Source organism: Ursus arctos, unplaced genomic scaffold (genome assembly GCF_023065955.2).
Source record: "Ursus arctos isolate Adak ecotype North America unplaced genomic scaffold, UrsArc2.0 scaffold_12, whole genome shotgun sequence".
In the NCBI taxonomy this organism is placed as follows: domain Eukaryota; kingdom Metazoa; phylum Chordata; class Mammalia; order Carnivora; family Ursidae; genus Ursus; species Ursus arctos.
In genome coordinates, this window is record NW_026622786.1 from 35,746,868 (window position 1) to 35,765,140 (window position 18,273).

At 42.0% G+C, this 18,273-nt stretch overlaps 1 protein-coding gene across 6 annotated transcripts in view; it reads left to right on the forward strand.

Annotated features, from left to right (window-relative positions):
* Nucleotides 1-18,273, forward strand: part of DDAH1 (dimethylarginine dimethylaminohydrolase 1) — a 231,930-nt gene that overhangs the window by 23,127 nt on the left and 190,530 nt on the right. The window contains exon 1 of one of the 6 annotated variants that reach the window (XM_057310507.1): nucleotides 15,779-15,943. The exons of the other annotated variants lie outside the window; for them this stretch is intronic. The gene's annotated coding sequence lies outside the window, so the exon portion shown is untranslated. Of the gene's footprint in view, nucleotides 1-15,778; nucleotides 15,944-18,273 lie in introns of those variants that run through there. 6 annotated transcript variants of the gene reach the window in all.

The window sequence follows — 18,273 nt, forward strand, 5'->3', positions numbered from 1 at the left end:
TTTGACAGATTGAGAATGGTGGAGAAAGGCGTGTCATTCCCACCTGAGCCAAAGCACAGAAATGTAGAAAGGTATGTTGTATGAGGAAACGTTAAGACAGCCAAAGAATTGGAGCTTCCGATTCTGCAGCCACTGAGAAGCCAGGTTTTTAGCTGTGTTTTAGGAAGGTGACTCTGGCAGTAGTGTGAGGAGGTGAGATTTAGGGGTGGGGGGAAAGATGACCAGTATCCTACAGTGTATAGTATCCTTTTGAAAGGAAAGGAGACAGCTTTCTTTCTCTCCTGATCTATGAGAGAAACAGTCATAGTGACCCTTTCACCAGAAATGATGGCTCTAAGTGGTACAGTCCATCCCTATGCTTGGACCTTCTGTCAGCAAAGGCTTGTCTATATGTGTTTGGATTGGATACTTCATCAGACTAGTCATCCCCTTGGGATTTCATCCCACTCACCCTCCACCATCCCAGTGAAATTGTGCCTCAGCAGCCCTGCAGACCTGCCTTCAATTTCCCATGATCACCTCACACCCTTGCCCCAGCTAAGAAGGTCTGGACTTTTCTGCTGCTTCTACCCTCATTCCCTCAAACTCTTGGCTGCAACCCCATAGAAATTCTTATCATTCCCTGGCAAGCTGTGGCCCATCTCACTGCCACATCTCTGCATATGATTTTCTCTCTGCCTAAAGAATTCTTTCTATCACCCTTTCTCCACCTGGCAAAGTCCTAGTCCTCAGTTCGTACCCAACTGAAGCATCACTTGTGTGAAGCATGAGGTACTAGGCTGCTACCTTCTGGTCTCCATGACGCTCTGGCTTCTATTATAACATCTGTCCCTTTTGAGTGTCATGTGCATTTCATGTATATTTTGTAGATTAGATCGAGGCCTTTGAGAGGACAGATCGTGTCTTATCTTTGTATCAGTAGTGTCTCTCATAGGATTAGGTAGTAAATAAATATTACACGAAGGAAGGAAGGAAAGTGGGAACTTCATTTGACTCTTGTTGATGTAAATGTTGTAAATGTTGATCTCTGTTTCTGTCTAAAAATTCAAAGTCCGACACTGAACGAGCAAGTAGTTGGTACCCTTCTCTGCAGAACAGCGGTGTTTAAGTTCGTTCATAAGAAGCTAGGTTTCTGTTGGCATAAGGTTACCGAAGTAATCTAGAAAATCAACCACAGAAAGCCAGCAGATCCCAGAGTACTAGAGCTCTATTCACAAACCTTGTTAATTTCTAACAAAGTTTCCCAGAGGTATTATGAACAGCCCAATTGCGGTATCTCTCATGCCCCAGTAACTATTAACACTGGCAATGTCTTGCCTGGTTTCAGAGCTGTGGAGCAGCCCTGTGTTGTCACCTGGATTCATCAATAACATTCTTTTCACTGAAAGGCTGACATTCACAGGTAGTTGAGGTCATTGTCAACTTCTGTGGTCTCCTTTTAAAACCTAAGGTCACACATTCATAAAATCCTTCCTGACATAGTGAGGATAATAGTGGGGAACTCAGCTTACACATATACTAAGCCCTAAAGAATGTGCTGTGGGCAGAGCTCAGCTTACTTGGGAGAATTTTGTTTGCACAGGGTTTCAGAGCCTGAGCAGTTTCCAAGCCAGGGTAGATGGGATGTTTTCCCTTTCACCAAGAACCCTGCCATGAAGGGCTTTATATAACCAAGGCAGCACTCCCAGGCTGGTGGTAGTGGTGTTTTCACGCTAGCTAGCTGTGCTGCGTGTGCCTTCAAGAGCCTCAGATTAATGTAAACATACTCATGGACAACTTTTACATTCTACCTTTTTTATTACACCCTTGGGGTGTTTGCTGGGCTTAGTAAACAACAGTCTGTAAAGCTGTAACATTTTGTATCCTTCTGAGTACAACATTTTGATTTCATTTTATCCATTGGTTAGCACCCACCCTTCTCTCTCTCAATTTCACTTTCAGGTGTTTTCACCTCTAAGGTGACCCCTATATGAAAATGATCATTTTAAAGCCTATGGATTATGGGTAATTCATCCCAACACCAACTAATTCTCCCCTACAGCTGTCGTTTAAAGAGGGAGCTCCCCTATTCCATCAAGGGATCACTAGGGATTTGAAGCAGGTGAAATTGGGGAGGTGTGGTGAAGGGAGAGGGAACTCTGGTTTGGTCTCGCTGGCCTGTGTCCTAATGCTGCCACTTATCCATGTGACTGGACCCTTTTGGGGGGTGCCTCAGCTTTTCATGGGATCGATTCCTTGTCAAAGATTTGATATAGATGAAATGAGGTAGTCCTTAGAAGATGTGCAGTAAAGATTGGTGTCTGTCCTTTCTTCCTTGACAGGTCACTAGGGCTGGAGAGGGCAAAAGAATCAGAAACTTCACACTGAAGAGTTAGGAAACAGTGTAAGTTGGGCGCATCTAAAATTAGAATATGTAAATATGTAAATAGGATCAAAATGACAATAATTTGACTTGCAATTTTTGAGGAACACATCTATTATACCAGGCGGCGCCAATTTTGTGACTCAGTAGCTACATTTTTAATCACCATTATTTTAAAGGGCCCTTTGATTCTCAAGCTTCTTTGGCATAAAAATTTCTGTGATAGAAATTAAAGGTCTAGAAATAAAGGTCTGCAGGTTCCAGTGAATGGAGCCCCAGCCCAGGTGCCAGTAATGTAAAACTTGTCTATATTTACAAAACATTACTTAATCATTCCTCCAAGGAGATGAGAAAAAGTTCACACTACTGAAATTTAATCCGTATAATTAAATGAGAAATAAGAGATTAGCTCTTAAATATATTAATATTTTCTTCTATTAAAGCTTGATTGAAGACACTCTCTATTTTCCTTACCCCTTTCTTCATCTTTGATTCCTGAAGCTTTTGAAACTTGCAAGTAGAAAATGTGAGGTACACTTTGAGGGGCGCCTGGGTGGCACAGCGGTTAAGCGTCTGCCTTCGGCTCAGGGCGTGATCCCAGCGTTATGGGATCGAGCCCCACATCAGGCTCCTCCGCTATGAGCCTGCTTCTTCCTCTCCCACTCCCCCTGCTTGTGTTCCCTCTCTTACTGGCTGTCTCTATCTGTGTTAAATAAATAAATAAAATCTTTAAAAAAAAAAAAAAAAAGAAAATGTGAGGTACAAAGAAAATGCCGTTGATATTCGGCTAAATAGTCAAGAGTCAAATTTACAGAAGCAAGAGAAAAGGTAACAGGTCTTGATGATGGAAGCAGAGACCAAACATCTTTCATGTTCTATTTCAAGGTCTAAATCTAATAGACGAGATCTGAGTGAGTGGCATAGGCTGCAGACCAGCTACATTGGCCCCACCTGGGACCTTGTTAGTCCTGTAAATTCTTCAGCCTCATTCCAGATCTACTGAATGAGAAACTCTGAGGTGGACTCGACAGTCCTTGTTTTAACATACTCTCCAGGTGATTCTGATGATGGTTAAGTTTGAGAACCATTAGACTAGTAGAGATTTTGAAGAATAGAGGAACATAATCCTCAGAGTGTCATTATAAAAATTTCACTCCATGCTTGAAGAGAAACAAACAAAAATTACTGAGTGGTATGGTGCTTAAAGGAAATAGCTTTCTGTAAGCCAACACCACTTCAGAATAACAGTTTTGGGAAGATTCAAAAGGTCACCTTTATAGTCTACCTCATTAATTCAGCAATGTTTTAACTGCCAAAGTTGGGTTATAACCCATGAATGGTCTTGGAACTAATTTCATGAAATAGTTATTATGTACAGAGGAGATTGATGCCCAGATATTTTTAGGGTACTCTGGGTTACACAGAATGAAAAAGGTTTCCTTGTTGAAAAGTGCTACAAGAAGAGAACGTGTTTAATTTCGTGTAATCCAGTGCTCTGCAGGACTTCGCAGAGCTTTTAATATGTGAAGGTGTAATTGTGGGTTTCCAAAAGAAGATATTCTCTTTTGTATGTGGATGGTTCTTTTGTTCGTGGTATTTCTCAAACTGTTGGACTGTGAAAACCTTTTTCTGTGGAGTGTCCCTTGGGACCAGAGTTGTAGAGAATCTATTTTGGGAAATGCTGACTTGAATTATAGAATGGTAGAGTTTCTTGTTTGGAGATGTCTCTAGATATTAACCAGTCAAATCCCTTCATTTCTAAGCACCTCGCTTGCCTAAAGTCACAAAAACTAATTATTCTGGAGCCACTTTTAACTTTCATTTTGTGCTATTACCAACTTTTGCAGATATGAGAATCTTTTTTTAAACATCACATTTCATGGATAGACACCCACCTCCTACATGGATGAAAATAAGTATGTTTTACACGCATCCATTGGATAGTGGCCTAACGATGGGTAAAACCACAAGCTTTGGAGTTTGATTCTAGCTCCATTATTTACAGTAAAACCAAGGGGTGAGTTACTTAAACTCTACAGATCTGTTTCTTGTGTAAAATGGTGACAGTAATTGTACCTCCCTTCTGGGTGCCAATAAGAGGCAAACAACATAATTTCTATAACATGGTTAGCATTCTGCTTGCCACACTGTAAATGCTCAATAAATGTTAGCCACTGTTTCATTGATTGATTAAAAATATATATAATGGACAGAAGTTATAACCAAATCCACAATACCCTTAAAGAATTTGTATTTTATTAAGCTAAAATAGAGTGCATATGCATTTGGGGGAAAATATTGTGTAGAGGTGCAAGACATTATTCAGTCTACAAAGTCTAATGTGCAAATCAATTTGCAGATTCTTTTTAAAAAAATATTTATTTATTTGAGACAGAAAGAGAGAGCACAAGCAGGGAGGAGGGTCAGAGGGAGATGGAGAAGCAGACTCTCTCCTGAGCAGGGAGCCCAATGTGGGGCTCGATTCCAGGACCCTGAGATCATGACCCAAGCTGAAGGCAAATGCTTAAGCTCTGAGCCAGCCAGGTGCTCCAATTCCTTTTTTTTTTTAATTTTATTAATTTATTTGAGAGAGAGAGAGCACAAGCAGGGGGAGGCCGAGGGGCAGAGGGACAAGCAGACTCCCACTGAGCAGGGAGTCTGATCCCAAGACCCTGAGGTCACGACCTGAGCCGAAGTCAGGTGCTTAACCTACTGAGCCACCCAGGCTCCCCTGGAGATTCTTTGCAGGAACTCTGCAGTATTCGAGGTTTACACATTAGGAACCAATGGCCTGTGTTAGCCTATTTTTGTCTAAAAATAGACTGTCTATTTTTAAAACATTTACATGAGGAGAGAACCCTCTGTCTTCTTTGTTCCACTATCCTGTGTTTAAATTCCCTTGCAGTTAATTTTTTATGTGTCTCTTTGGGCATGTTCAAAACCCATTTCCTCTGACCTAAGCTTCTGCAGACCTGAACAACTGGTCGACATCTTCTTCACAGTCACATTTAACTCAGCGTAAAACCTCTTCCTAAAGAAACCACTCTATCAATCAGTTAATGATGTTATGTGCCTGGCACTTGAGCAGACACCTTTGGACAGTGAGAAGACATTTGAAACCTCTGCTGTCACTTCAAAGAACTTATGACGTAGCTGAGGGAACAGATTTATCGTCTGAGAGTATTCAAGTGCTATCCTGATAGTACTGGTTGAAAATGCAGTTGGTGTTCAGAAAAAGGCCAAATCAATATGGGAGAATATTTGCAAAGCTTCATGGAAGCAGAAACATCTCTAGTGTAAAAATGCTGAATTAGGAATCAGAATTTAGGTTCTAATCCAGGCTCTGAAACGAACTCACAGTGTGACCTAGGGCCAGATCTTAACATCTCTAGATCTTCTTATCGGCAAAATGAACAATTGGAGTGGGCTCCGTCTGCTGCCACTTCATAGGGGGAGATCTTTATCCCCAGTGCACGTTTTCACACTGAGTGCTCACACAGACCCTGACACAGGTACTGTTAGTCGTCCCATTTTTCAGATAAGGACACTGAGGCTCAGCAAGGTTATATAACTTACAACTGCTTAGCTGTAACCGGTTCCAGTACTCTGGCCGCTTTTTTCTTAATCACAACGCCAAACTTCTCTTTTCAGGGGATGGGCAAGGGTTTAAGCTGGACCTTCTGAGATGGGTGGGGGCAGAGATTGAGTTTCACTGTGGGTCCGACTCAGTCCCCAGAGTGCACGGTAATTTATAGTACAACTTCTTCCCTGACCCCAGAAAACCTATAATATGAGGTTATTTCTGTCCCCAGACACCAGTATTATTATGGAGATAGCTGAACGTGAAGTTAGTTTGTTGCTTATTCATTAACCTTTTCTTTTGTAGGCACTTTTTTTCTTTTTTTCTTTTTGAATTCACCATTTTTAAATTGCTTTTTCTAAGTTCTTAATTTCTTAAAGCCCTTCCTAGCATCATGTATATAGAAAAACCGTTTTCTCCCCACCTCTTACAAATCATTAGCCCGTAAATAATCACACGTATAATATAGCATTCAGACTTTTAATAAATCTATTTATTTATTGTTTATTTGAGAGAGAGAGAGAGAGAGAGTGAGTGTGTGCAAATGGGGGGGGGGGGTGGCAGAGAGAGCGGATCTTAGGCAGACTGTGCCCTGAGCTGGGAGCCTGAAGTGAGGCTCAGGTGGGAGTCGAGCGGGGCTCAAGGCCGGGCTGGATCTCACACCCCTGGATCTCACACCCCCTCATGACCTGAGCCGAAATTAAGAGTCGAGCCCTTAATCGACTGAGCCACCCAGGCACCCCACGTTTAGACGTTTAATAAAAGAATGACTACATTGACTTTCCTTTGCTTCTGCTCCACTAAGAGCTGAGAATTCTGTGACTTTTTCAATCTCTAATTAGCGTTGTTTGGCTTTTGTCTTTGCTTGAATCTGACCTTTTAGAGGTGGAAGCGCCGGTGATAGTAATCCCGAACGTCTACCGAGTGCTTACTTGGTTTCAGCTTCTGCTCAAGGTGTATTATATTTGATCTGCACACAAACCCCAGAAGTTAGGACCTACTAATTGTTCCCATTTCACAAATAAGGAAATTGAGATGAAAGTAATTTGTCCTAAGTCATGTATTCATTGAGCAGAGTCAAGAGTCAAACTCAGAGTTTGGCACCCAAACGTAAGCCCTTAGACGTTTTTGAGATTATACTTTTGTCTCCTCTAAAGGAATGACGTGAGATATATGTAGGAGGGTCAGTGACCTTTTCTTCTTCTTTAGGTTGAACTGATTTACATGGACTTTATTTGAGGAATGTAGGAAGATTACTTATTTAGGCTAGGAGAAAATTAGCAGCAAGGGAAGGAAGTTAAGAGAGGGAACATTTTATGGGGCGCCTGGGTGGCACAGCGGTTAAAGCGTCTGCCTTTGGCTCAGGGCGTGATCCCGGCGTTCTGGGATCGAGCCCCACATCAGGCTCCTCCGCTATGAGCCTGCTTCTTCCTCTCCCACTCCCCCTGCTTGTGTTCCCTCTCTCGCTGGCTGTCTCTATCTCTGTCAAATAAATAAATAAAATCTTTAAAAAAAAAAAAAAAGAGAGGGAACATTTTGGATATACATTTATGTCTCATACACACCTCTTTCCCGAAAGGAGAGTTGTTTCCTGACCAATTTTCCTAGTGAAAGAAGTCATTCACCGCTAGGAAAAGCAGGCCCCATGGCTGGCAGGATTCAGCGGCCACTGTGATGCAGTTAGTAGTGAGCTGGAGAAATTAACAGCTTACTGTCATTTCTAACGTATTTTAATAATCGACAGACTGAAAATTGACCCTTGCCTTTAGAAAAGCAAGAAGGGCTCCAGGAAATTACTCCCTCTACTTTATCACCTCTGCTTTGTCTTATTGTCATGCTAAAATCACACGTATGATACCTTCTTTCCCCTTGCTAATAGCAGGACTTGAAATTATTCAAGGAAAAGAATGTTAAGGCCTCTGCGTTGCTGCTTCTCTCCTCTCTGCCCTGAGAGTTGGTTCACTTTTTGAGCTCCCTCTCTCTGACTTGGAAAGGGTTCCTTTTTTGTTGGGAGTCCCATCCCAGCCCGGCTTCAGGCCTGTGAACGGGAAGGGCAGAGTTTGGGCTGCTGACTGAAGCAGAGGAATGTTTGAGTGGCAGGGGAAGGGGGTTGTTGACTTTACTTAAAATATTTTTTGAAAATATTTCATATAATGTTGGGTTTTGTAGCTCCCCTAGCTCTTCTCTGACCCCCCACTTTTAAATAAACGTGTAGAATTACAGTGTGTACAGAGGAAGTTAGAAAATGAACCCCACTGTTCCTATCTCCACAGACATCTGTGCGGGTGTGCCTGGGTGAATGGGCCCTTTGGGAATTCTAAGGGGCATCCTCTAGAGCCAAATTCTTCAACAGGGCAGATTTCCATCAGCTGTGTAAATAGTGTGGCAATGTGTGGAGGCCACAGGCAGTTTCCTGATAGTCGGCTACTGTGCCCAGGTAGTTAAAAGGAGTCGTGTTCCATCCTGAGGCTTGCAGAATGTGAGTTGAGTCTTGTAGGCCCTGATGAGTAGGTGGGTAGAAATTTCCTCTTCATTTTATTCAGGGCAAAGAAAGGCAGTCTGATGAAGATAGGTAGGGCTGGTCGCTAAAACCACACCTAACAGAAGGCTGCTGGGTGTCTGACTGAAGAAAGTACTGTTGACTGCCAGCTGAGGACACAATGGGGCACACACTGCCAGTTGCTCATCCCAGCTCCAGAGATTCCTGGGACCCACCAGAGGACCTGATGCTCTGAGGATGGTGTGCTCCGAGGTTGTTTATTTAGCCGCTCTTTAGAATGTCAACTTCGGGGGACACCTGGGTGGCTCAGTTGGTTAAGCATCTGCCTTCGGCTCAGGTCACGATCCCAGGGTCCTGGGATGGAGCCCCACGTCGGGCTCCCTGCTCAGCGTTTCTGCTTCTCCCTCTGCCTCCCTGCTCCTTCTCTCTCCCCTTCACTCTCTCTCTCAAATAAATAAAATCTTAAAAAAAAAAAAAAGAATGCGGACTTCAATGCAGTTCATGTATCTAGTTTCTTCACCCCACACCGTCTGAGAGCAGGTAGCAATCCTGAAGGCTTTCCGTCTGTCAGTGCCTGTGCTGGGAGCTGGCCTGCAGATGCATTCCCCTCGGGCTCTTCCCCCGGGCGGAAATCTGGATGCTGGCCCCAGCTCCTGGATCTCAAGTCCTTTTCTTTTTTGTTTGCGTATTCTGCAGTCTTCACCACTCTGACATCCAATTTTTTTGTTTCGCTTAAACGAATGGGCATGGAGACAAAACAGCAAGGTACGTGTGGTCCTCTGTGTACATCTGTACATAATGCGTTCCTGAAAATAGGTACAAATCTGCAAGGCCGAAATAATAGATCTGCCTATTGTAAACAGCATCCCAGTACCAAAGAGCTCAAAATGCTATAAGGTCCCTAAGTACATCTTGGTTTTTAGAAATAGTCTTTTATTGTGTGTTTTTAGAATTTGGTTTGTAGTCCTGAATTCTTCCCCTTCACCACTGGACTCAGTGGCTGGAGTCCAGCTATCATCCAGTCGAGGCCAAGGTTTCTCTGCGTTTGACTTGGCCACTGTTTTCCCATCTTCTTCTTAATCGTGTTAAGTTTATGAGACTTACCCTTCTTATCAATAGCATCGGTATTTATTTTTCCATTTTCAGCCCCACTTTTATGAATGTATGTGGTTACAACCCATCAAAATGTTCTAATAATTATTAAACAAATACTCTTGAGCAAAGATGGCGCCCCAGTACCCAAACAGAACAGCTGTACCCTCTGTCATCCAGTTTCACCATGACCAGTCGAAGTGCTAAGCTTCTCCTTTCTTTAGTGTCCTCTCAACTTGCCTAAGCCATGCTGGGAATTACTAGAAAACGGGATTGCATGCTGTTGTGGGTATGTTTTCTTGAAGTGATCAACTTTTTGGCATTGGTGAATCGCCCAGAACCGCAGGAATTGATGGAAGACAGGATTAGAGGCAGTTGCTTGTGCCCTGTGTGCACGATGAGCAAGTCTGCCTCACATCAGTCTGGGAGAAGCCTGTCACCCAGCTAGCTCTCAGAAGAGCCTTCGACTGTTGTTGTTTTCTTCAAAATAATAGAATGTTTGAGCTGTTGTTTTGTTGTTTTTAAGGTTCAGTGTGTTAGGCGTGTGTATACACTGTTGTGGCTAAGAATTTAAGAGTAATTCCAGAGAGGAGGGAGGAAACGGAAATGGGAGGCTGGAGAGGGGTCTGGATTGTTCTATGTCTTTTGTTACCATATTTACTCGCTCCGTATGAAGACAATCTGGTGAAGTATTATATTGGACTTCATCTCTGTCTTCATATCACATAAAAATGGATCTGAGAAGTGGTGTAGTAGAATCATTAACAGCGTAGACTCTGGGGGAAGAAAGAGTTTGGATCCCACCTTCACCACTTTCTAGCTGTGTGATCTTGGGTGAATTGTTTAACGTTGCTGAGCTTCAAGGTATGCCCGTTCTCTCAAGGTCATTATGAAGATTAAACATATTTCATACATTTTTGTGAAATTAACCCATGTTAGTCACCCAACATCAGTTTGTTTCAAAGATTTTCTTGGTGTGGTCTGAAAACCTGTGCTTCCCCATTTCATCTGTCACAATTATTAGCCAAGTAACAGTACTAACCATGGTAAAAGAGGAATGGAAGACAGCTGGAGGGCATACAAGTGTACTTTGGCCTTAGACAAGGTGGGCCTATTATCGGTGCCATTATTTTCTCCCTGTTTGTAGGTGACTTTTTATAAATAAATATGTTGGTTGAGGGTATGGAGAGATGGAGAGTTGTTTCCTTTAAAAGATTGGAGAACCATTGATTGAGCCCTTGGATTCTCACATCTTATCACCTTTTATCTGGATTTGTGATGTTGAAAGATTTTCAGAAACTGAGCTACGAGGTGACACAAACTGCCTGTTTGCTTGTGACCGAAATCCCAAGCCAGATAGCTGGAAATAGTAGAACTTGGAGAGGAGATTTGAGAGGGTAGAGAATTCTGATTTCCTCAGAATCTAAGCAGATCTGGGCTGAGGTATCATTTTAAAATCACACAGATTCCTGCAGGCCCACACTGAGACTTTTAGGATTATTCAGTCTTGGTGTCTTTTCAAAAGTCAGGACATACTAGTTTGTCAGACTCTCCCATAAGTGGTCTCATGTTTAAAAACACCAGTTTTAGGGCACGTGGATGGCTCAGTTGGTTAAGCATCTGCCTTCGGCTCAGGTCATGATCCCAAGGTCCTGGGATCAAGCCCCGAGTCAGGCTCCTTGCTCAGCCGGGAGTCTGCTTCTCCCTCTCCCTCTCCCTCTGTCACTCCCCCTGCTTGTGCTCTCTCTCTCTCTGTCAAATAAATAAATAAATAAAATCTTTAAAAAAATGAAAAATAAGACCACCAGTTTCTCATCTGAGCTCCCTTGTAGAATTATGAACAATATGCAGGCTCTGGAGTGAGAAGATCTGGATTCAGCCCTAACCTCTGCCATTATTAGCTATATGACCTTGGACGAAAGGATTCTTTAACAATTATGATCCTCAGTTGATCCGTTCCTAAAATGTGTATATTAATACCGACATCAGGGGTACCTGGGTGGCTCAGTCGATTGGGCGTTGAACTCTTGGTTTTGGCTCAGGTCATGATCTCATGGGTCGTGGGGTCAAGCCCCACGCCCAGCCCTGCACTCAGTACAGAGTCTACTTGAGATTCTCCGTCTCTGCCTCTCCCCCCTCATGCACATGCACACAGGCACATGTGTGTGCACTCTCTCTCTCAAATAAATAAATAAAATTTAAAAAAAAACCTACATCAAGGAGTTGTTTGGGGAACTAAATAAGAAAATATGTTTAAAATGTTTTGCAAGCTCTACCACCGAAATGAGGAGTTTCAGTAGTAGATGGTCTAGGATTCTGCTATATCCTATAAAACATTAACAAACACAAAACTATACAGAATCATTTACCCATTTTTGAGACTATAACAATGAGGAATGTAAACAAATGCCTGTAAAATGCTTTTTCTTTTTTCCTGTAACACTTTCCTGTGAAATGCCAAGGCAAGGGCCAAGAGCAAGAAATATTTAGGTTTCCCACAACAACTTCCCCTCCAGATGAACAAAATAACAAAAAAATTTCCACTTTAGCGCACAGGGCATTTCTTCTATTTTTTTCCTTCAAAAGATCTTATAATTTTTTTAAGGATTTTATTTATTTATTAGAGAGAGAGAGAAAACGAGCAGGAGGAAGGGGCATAGGAAGAGGGACAAGCAGACCCCCCGCTGAGCAGGGATTCCCCACATGGAGCTCGACCCCAGAACTCCGAGATTGTGACCTAAGCCAGAGGCAGATGCTTAACTGACTGAGCCACCCAGGTACCCTGAAAGATTTTATAATTTTAAAAGGAAGGTGGGTTTAGCCTGAGTTCTAAAGAGCCTCCTTCAAAAAAAGAAGTTTTAATCTCAGAGAAGTAAAAAGCTACCACTTAGAAGTGCAGCTGTGTAGGCCTGTCAGCTTGTGACTCGATTATGGCAGGAGAATTAACTGTCCTTGAAGCACTACACCTCAATTCTTGGCTAAGCAGTGGCAAGATGCTTGGGGACCATCAGTCTTATTTGTTCGTAATGAATGATAAAGGAAAATCACTAAATGTGCTCTGATTAGACATCCATTGATAAATATTTTCTAAGAGCCTATTATATGCAAAAAGTTGCTAGGTTTTATAGGGGGGCAGGAGGATGGTTTTGAAGGTAATTGTTTATTTTATCTGTTTATTTATGTATTTTTAAATATTTTATTTATTAGAGAGAGACAAAGCACACAAGCAGGGGGTGGGGGAGGGGAGGGACAAGCAGACTCCGTGCTGAGCACAGAGGCCAGTGCAGGACTCAATCCCAAGACCCTGAGACCATGACCTGAGATGAAAGCAAGAGGGATAGGCTCAACCGACTGAGCCACCCAGGTACCCCTGAGGGTGATTGTTTAAAGATACATGAGTTACAGTCTGGATCTCAAAGAAACTTATACTCTAGCGGAGAGATAAAATACACACAGCTCAATCACAAGGTACAAAGAGTAGATTCATATGAGAGTGAAAAATGTATGATAGCTCCGAAGAACAGAGGTCATTTTCATTTGGGGAATCCGGAAAGAGTTAATAAGGAGGAGAGACTGTTTGAGCCACACTGCTCGGACATGTGAAGTAAGGAGGAGTGCAGTTCCTGGTACAGAAGAAATGAAGGTCAAGGTACAGGAGTGAATAAATGTTAAGGAACATCAGGAGAAAAGAGGGAAATGAGACTAAAAAGTTGAAGCCTAGGCCAAAGAAAAGGGAACCACAGTGTACTGGAAAGAGCATTGGCTAGGTACAAACTGGAATGATATTTCCTTTTTTTCAAAGATTCACATTTTTGGGCCATTTTTATGCTTTCGAAATCAAGAAAAACCCTACAGTTGACACGTATATTTAATGTAATATTTCTTTATCACCTAAAAGAGGTCATTGAATCAATGGTATGTTCACAATTGATGAAAATATTTTAATATTCCATGATTGTAATTCTCTATTTCATACACAAATACCCACTTTGTAAGCTGTCTGGAGAAATAAGAAAATGGCACATACAAAGCACTGCTCGCACAGTGTGCTCAGTAAACTATTCTTATGAAAGTAGAGTTGAACTAAGTTTGATAGGCCATGGAGAAGTCCATTCCTGTCAGAAAGGAGAGAGAGGATGAATCAAAACGTGACATCAAATTCACCTTCCAATAACTTCAAAAACCAGTTAGGGATGGAACCCACTTGGGATGCTATTCAACTAGTCTAGGCAAGAGTAAATGAAGGGTCAATCTAGGGGTGAACCGGTGAGAGTGAATGTGATCCATGCCTTGCCTGAGAGATGCTGTCAATAGGACTTGCTAACCGGTGGAGTGCATCAAAAGTAGAAGTAGTCATGACTGAGAGGATTGTACTATTAACGGAAATAAAAGACATGGGAGGTGATAGTATACTTTGTAAAAGAATCTAAATTTGGTCATCTAAATGACCACATGATATATTTTTTTCCTATAGTTGGTCTGCACGGTTCCTGACTCCCAGCTCTCTAAACCTTTGGGATTTCTTGCGTTGAAAGAGAAAAAGGTGTCTCTTGTTGTGTTAATGAAGTGACTTTTGGGGGCACCTGGGTGACTCAGTCATAAGCATCTGATTCTTGGTTTTGGCTCAGGTCATGATCTCAGGGCCCTGAGATTGAGTCCTACTTCAGGCTCCGTGCTTAGCTCAGAGTGTGCTTGAGATTCTCTGCCCACCCCCACCCCCAACTCACATACTCTCTGTCTCTTGTCAGATAAAATCTTAAAAAAAGGAAAAAAAGAAATGACTTTTGGACGTCACCTAAGGAGGGGGGCTTGCTGCCAGGAGAATCAACCTTGTGATTAACAGCTTGGAACTTTCAGTCCCACTGCCCAACCTCTGGGGAGGGGGGAGCCTGGAAGTCGAATGCGTCAACAATGGCCAGGGATTTAATCAATCATGACTGTGTAATGAAGCCTCCACTGAAAACCAGAGGAGAGGGTTTGGAGAGCTTCTGGATTGGTGACCACTTGGGCACCCAGAAGAGTGCATGCCAGGAGAGGGCATGGAAGCTCCTTGCCCTTTTCCCATACCTTGCCCACCCCATCTCTTCTATCTGGCTGTTCCTGTTTTCTTTTATAGTAAACCTATAATCTAGTAAATGAAATGTTTCTCTGAGTTCTGTGAGCTGCTCTAGCAAATTAATGGAACCCAAGGAGGAGGTTGTGGGAACCTCTGATTTAGAGCCAGTTGGCCGGAAGTACAGATAACAATCTGGACTTCCGATTGTCCATCTTAAGTCTGGGGGTCAAAGAACCTCCAATCGGTATCTGGTTGGTCAGAAGCACAGGTAACCTGGGCTTGCAACTCACATCTGAAGTAGTGGGGGATGGAGGGAGGGCAGTCATGTAGGACTGAGCACTTAACCTGTGGAATCTGACACTGTCTCTGGGTAAATAGGCTCTGAACTGAGTCAGATTATAAGATGCCCAGCTGGTGTCCTAAGAATTGCTTGGCAGCATGGGTGGAAACCCCTTTACCCCCGCACATGCTGCAGTCGGTGATCTGGAACATTTTACAGGAGACACAGCAAGTGTGGAAGCAAAACTGATGTTTGATTGGAGACACATTGAACCCAGCTCCAGATGGAGACATCCAGGAGGCATTTAGAAATTCGTAATATCATTTTGGGAATGAGAGGGGACTAAAGATGTCATTTTAGAGTCATGTTCATTCAGATGACAGTTGAATCCATGCATACAGATAAGATTTTTAAACAAAGGGACTATAAAGGGAAAAGAAGAAAATTAAAGAACGGAGACTCTAGAGAAAAACAACATGTAAAACAACTCATTGAAAAGAAAACAGGAACCAGAGAAAGAAGAATTTGAGCATTTCAAAAAGAACTAGAACAGAACCATGATCCTGAATCCAAAGAGAAGCAGGGTTAAGCATGAGCACACATTCCCAGACAAATGGGTGCAAATGGATACCTCTTTTTTTTTTTTCTTTTCCTTTTCCTTTTTTCTTTGTAATTGAGATATAATTGACATATAACTTATTAGTCCCAGGTGTACAGCATAATGATTTGACATTTGCATGTATAATGTACAGCGTGGTGACTATATTAATACTGTATTGTATATTTAAAAGTTGCTAATAAGCAAATCTATTAAAAGCTTTCATCACAAGAGATGCCTCTTTTTTTTTTTTTTTGAAGATTTTTATTTATTTATTTGACAGAGATAGAGACAGCCAGCGAGAGAGGGAACACAGGCAGGGGGAGTGGGAGAGGAAGAAGCAGGCTTCCAGCAGAGGAGCCTGACGTGGGGCTCGATCCCAGAACGCCGGGATCACGCCCTGAGCCGAAGGCAGACGCTTAATGACTGAGCCACCCAGGCGCCCCAAGAGATGCCTCTTTTGAACACCTGAATTGTGAGTATCTCTTGGTATGTGGCTATCATCTTTTTGCTGCTTTCACATCTTTCCTTTTGCTTCAATTTCTGAGCCTTTTTTCTTTTGACCTGCATTTCTGTGGTTGCTTTAGTAGCTTTGAGGGGTTTTATTATTTTTTTCCCCTCTTGCCTGTGTGCACACACTATCATAGGCAGCCCCATGGGGTAATCCAATACTGATGCTTAAGAATGTCAGAGAAATGAAACTAAGCCCACCTGGGCAAATCACAGAGGCAGGCCCCCAGTGTTCCTCTTTTATGGCAAGCCAACACTAATAATAATAATAATAATAATAATAATAATAATAATAATAATAATACCATCACCATATGGTTTAGGATCCAAGCACAGACCTACCCTTATTCACTTTAAAATTTCCTGGAAAACACTCTCGCCTGTCACACAGAACCTGCCAACACTCCTGTTCAGCTCTTCCCATTATGTGGATAATTCTATTTCCATGTTGTTCTATATACAGTAATCAGTTCTTTCTTTACCTTGCCATTCAGAGCCCTTTAAATGAGCACATATCCACAGAACCCAGCTCAAGTTTTGAGAAAGTTACCCCATCCTATGCTGAATGCATTCTATACTTGTAGACGGTGGTAGTCTGTATTTGCCATAACCACCACATTTTCATGTGATAAAGTATTATATACATCAACAGCTGTTGGCAGTGCATTTAGTTCTAGTGTCGGACACTTGCAGGCATAAATTAGGTTTGTTTTGATTTTCCGGCTAATGGGGATTGTGATGTCAACGTTCAGTGCAGCACCAAATATTCGATTCTGTTAATGTATCAGTTTTGGGTTGTTTTTTTTTTTTTTTAGATTTTATTTATTTATTTGACAGAGAGACAGCAAGAGAGGGAACACAAGTAGTGGGGAGTGGGAGAGGGAGAAGCAGGCTCCCACCGAGTAAGGAGCAGGATGCAGGGCTCAATCCCAGGACCCTGGAATCATGACCTGAGCCAAAGGCAAATGTTTAGGGGCACCTGGGTGGCTCAGTCATTAAGCGTCTGCCTTCGGCTCAGGGCATGATCCCAGCATTCTGGGATCGAGCCCCGCATCAGGCTCCTCCGCTGGGAGCCTGTGTCTTCGTCTTCCTCTCCCACCCCCCTGCTTGTGTTCCCTCTCTCACTGGCTGTCTCTCTCTGTCAAATAAATAAATAAAATCTTAAAAAAAAAAAAAAAACAAAAGCAAATGTTTAATGACATAGCCACCCAGGCGTCCCCAGTGAATCTATCAGTTTTAAGTGCAAAGCAGGATTTGCTTTACCAAAAGTAAAGAGAACACAGTTATTTTTTTCTGCGTGGTTTTTTGTTTTATTTGTTTTTTCCAATTTCAATAATGGGCTTGATAACTTAAAAAAAATGCTCTTGTTGACTAAACCAAATAAAAACTTTTGAATGAGAGCAACTGAAAGATGTTAGGCCATAAAGATAATTTACTGAGACTGGTCCAAGACTGGGCCATCTTATTTTTAAGAAGCTTCCCTAATTTTCTAAAGCACACCGAAGTTTGATGATCCCACTTTTTCTAAAATAAGTTCTAGAATAAGTAACAGAAAACTAAGCATAAGTAGGGAACTATCTAGTCAAAAAAAAAATTAGCTAGATATACTAAAATGTGCAATTACTTATAGCTTATATAGATATGCACTTAAATAACTGAGTAAAGCCTATAAAAGAGGGACAGGTTTTTCTGAAAATTTGTTGACGAATGGAGAACTTTCAGAAAACTGAAAAAGAGCCAATATCATATCTAAATATTTTTGAAGGAATAGAAGAGATCCAGCCAACTGCAGGCTGTGTGTTTAATTTCCATTGCTGAAAAAATTACACAGCACTGGGAATGTTCTCATAATGTTGGTTTGGTAAGTGAGCGACTGTTCTTCAACCCAACTTAGGCAGAGCAAAAGGAAGTGGACTGAAACCAGAACGTGAGGGATTTAGGTTAGAATGTAAGTTTTACGACTGGGAGGAATATTGGAACAACTTCCTAAGAAACATTGTGCAACCTCTTTCTCTAGAGGTCTTTAAAAATAGGATAGATTTTCATGTCTGGTTTAAATCTGGTGCTGCCCAAAGGTGAAGGAAAGCCAGAGTGCTTTATTTTATGCCTCATATATATTTTGAAGACTTTTTAAAGTCTATTTCCTCATTTCAAATATTTGAAACTAAGGATTTGTGTTATAATACGACATCACTAATTTTTTAAAAGATTTTATTTATTTATTTTGGGAGAGAGAGAGAGAGCATGAGTTGGGTGAGGGACAGAGACAGAGGGAGAGGGAGAAAGAAGCAGGCT